The following is a 3621-nucleotide window of genomic DNA, read 5'->3' as shown; positions in this document are numbered from 1 at the left end:
GAAACAGCCCGGCTGGGCCGCGGCGCGCGCTGATGACGTCGCGCAGCGGGGAAGTTACTAGAACGGGTAGCTGTTTGCCCGGCGTGGGCGCGGGCGGCGCATGCGCGCTGAAGGCGCGTGGAGTGAGCGCGCGCAGGCGTTCGTGGCTACGCCGCTCGCCGCCGCTGACCACCCCCCACTCCCCCCTTCAGCCGTGGTGGCGGGTTTATATGTTGGAAACGGCGAAAAAAAGTGACCGGTTCCGGGTCTTAACGGCATCTTCTGCCTTAAGGGTTGTGTAGCTGTGGAAGCGTTGCTGAGGTGGGAGTCTCTCTGTCATCCGGCTTGGGCCAAAAAGCAACTTAGAATCTCGAAATTGCTTCAGTTGGAAAAAGACCCTTAAGAACCATTAACACTGGCATGTCCTCCACTAAACCACGTCTCTGAGCACCGTGGGCACCCGTCTCTTAAATACCTCCAGGGATGGTGACTCCACCACTTCCCCGGGCAGCCTGTTTCAAGGCTTGACAGTCCTTTTGGTGAAGACATTTTTCCTAATACTCAATCTAAACCTCCCCTGGTGCAACTTCAGGGTTCCTCTCCTGTTACTCATTACTTAAGAGACCAACCCCCACCTGACTACAGCCTCCTTTCAGGTAGCTGTAGAGAGCAATAAGGTCTCCCCCCAGCCTCCTTGTCTCCAGGATAAACCACCCCAGCTCCCTCAGCAGCTCCTCAACAGGGCTTGTTCTCCAGATCCCTCACCAGCTTCGTTGCCCTTCTCTGGACCTCAATGTCTTTTTTGTAGTGAGGGGCCCAAAACTGGACACAGTACTTGAGATGCAGCCTCACCAGTGCCAAGTACAGGGGGACAGTCACTTCCCTAGTCCTGCTGGCCACACTATTTCTGATCTAAGCCAGGATGCTGTTGGCCTTCTTGGCCACCTGAGCACACTGCTGGCTCATATTCAGCTGGCTGTTGACCAACACCCCTAGGTCCTTTCCCTCCAGGCAGCTCTCCAGCCACACTTCCCCAAGCCTGTGGTGCTGCATGGGGTTGTTGTGACCCAAGTGCAGGACCCGGCACTTGGCCTTGTTGAACCTCATACCGTTGGCCTCAGCCCATCGTTCCAGCCTGTCCAGATCCCTCTGTAGAGCCATCCTACCCTCAAGCAGACCCACACTCCCACCCAACTTGGCATTGCCTGGAAACTTACTGGGGGTGCACTTGATCCCCTTGTCCAGGTCACTGGTGAAGATATTAAATAGAACCGTCCCCAATACTGAGCCCTGGGGAACACCACTTGTGACCAGCAGCCAACTTAATCACTAATTAAACTTAGTATCACCAAATTAGGCATTTTCCCAGAATATGAGTGGTTTTCCTGTCTCTCAGGAAATTCAAGATGCCTACTTCTGCCTTGGTGTAAAATGTACGTGTGGCTTTGAATTCTAGACTCAAATGCTCTTTCTTCATTATCCTAAAGGAAGAATTGACATTTCCCACAAGAACCTTACTCACCTGGTGGTTTGTTGGCCTGGTCTGCTGTCGGGATATTCTCTTGGGAGCTCTATGTAAATAGTTTCAGCTGATACTAAAAACAGTGTAATACAACACAGTAGGCTCCAAGTCTCTAAAATTTTTATTAAAGGAATTCAAGACCTGCTAAGAGGTTTTGAAATAGCAATACCAAAGACTGGCTGAAGGCGATTCCAAGCTTTGCCTGTCCCAGAGCTTTGGTGTGCAGATAAAAATTACTTCAGGCACATTTAACCACTGAGCCTTTCCTTGGTCACGCTTGTTCCCTTTCCACATTAGTTGCGACCCTACAAGGCGTTGAATTGTGCTGCAGCAGAGCGCTTGGCCAGATGCCAGGCCTACATTGTCCTGTCGACTGGCAGAGTGAGGGACATTAGGAAGTAATGTTTTGCACTGCAATCAAGCAGTGATTTGAAGCAGAAATCAATGGGATCAAAGTGCAAGGGGATGTTCCTCATCCCAGGCTCTTCTTAGTTTATAGACGTAGCTCATGCTGACTGTATCATTACTTGAGTAGAGTTTGTACTTGAGTAGCACAACTGCTACCTGGTTATGGTTAGCAGAGATTTACAAGTTCGAGGAATAATCATTAATGTTACTTACTGATGCATACGTGTTACAAGGGACAAGAATACTAAAAATTCACAGAAAATAACTGGGAAGCTATCAAAGTTCTTAATAAGCACAGAACGGTTGTTTCTTCATCTCAATTTTGGTACAGAAAACAGGGATATGGGAGCTCATTTGCCAGTACTGGAAACGTCCAGGTGGAAAATACCCTAAACCAGGACCACATGCATGCATGTTCACAGTCAGATAGTTGAGAACACAGCTTATACACAATGCATGGAAAACAAAAATGATACAGCAAAGAATTTTGAGTTCTTAATCTTTTTTAGGCTGATGGGGGTTTTAACGCTTCTTTCTTTCCTCTTGCTTTTTCTTTTCTTTCCCACTTCCTTACACCTGTGCTTTTATTTCCCCTTTCTATAACCATCTGTGCAATTTTTCTTCATCAGTTTCTGATCTTAAAGAATATAATTCAGAATGTTTTTTATAGAGCAGCTTAATTTTTATGCCATTCCATTTTCCTCGCCCATGGTGATGGTGTTTACTGCAGAAGTTCAGCTTAATTCCCAAACCTGACTAGACATCTTCAATTTGGTATTTTTTCCATAGGTAGTTGATTTAAACCAATGCAAAGTCACCTGAATTGGCTTGAAACAAACAAACAAACTGAAAATGAACTTGCAGTGACTAGCATGTATTTTTTCAAAACGAAAATACTGGCTTAAGTCGAGCTGAACCAAATTAAGAATATTGGTAAAAGGTTTTGAACTAGTTTGGCTAAACTAGGTTTAATGTTTTAGCTGAAGTTAGTGATGCAATTGTGAATTTAGACAAGGTCTCAGGTGGTCTAATGACAGTAAAGTTACATGCAACATCTCCAAAGTTTTGCTATATACTACACATAACGTTCCTCACTTCAGATTTTTTTCCCAAAATTCATTAGTAGGCCTGATGTCAGCATGGGAAACTTCTATCTGTAGTATTGCATTAGTAGCCTACTTTAAAGGTAGTACAGAACCTATGCTGTCTAAACTTGTTCTAACGCTCAGTAAATAGGAGCTTTTTTCTTTTTATTCTGGCTTTCTCACCTCACCTTTGTTTAGGAGATCCTGATGATTTTTTATTTTATTATTTTTATTTTATTTTTATTTTTTTAAATTAAAAAAAAAAGATTTATTGTGTTGCTACCTACACAATTTACAGCTTATTTCAAAGCAACAGATACAGAATACTGTTGAAGATTTGTACAGCAAATCAGAAGAATGATGAAACTGGCTATCACCAAGTTAAATACACTCACAGTCTATAATGACTCCGTGTGGGAAAGTAATAGCAAGACAATTGCTGAACTTCCAGCAGAAAACATACTGGGAGTATTCCTCCTGAAACAGGCTGCAACAGCTATAAAAACAGCTTTGTCTTTGTGGACATTCAGTTATTACAAATGTAAAAGGAACTAGATATAAGAAAATACAACTTATTTATTTTTCCAAGATTCATACAAAAATTTATGAGTAAGAGCAACATAGTAG

The sequence above is a fragment of the Rissa tridactyla genome, chromosome Z, assembly GCF_028500815.1.
Source record: "Rissa tridactyla isolate bRisTri1 chromosome Z, bRisTri1.patW.cur.20221130, whole genome shotgun sequence".
NCBI lineage: Eukaryota > Metazoa > Chordata > Aves > Charadriiformes > Laridae > Rissa > Rissa tridactyla.
This window is presented reverse-complemented; position numbering follows the sequence as displayed.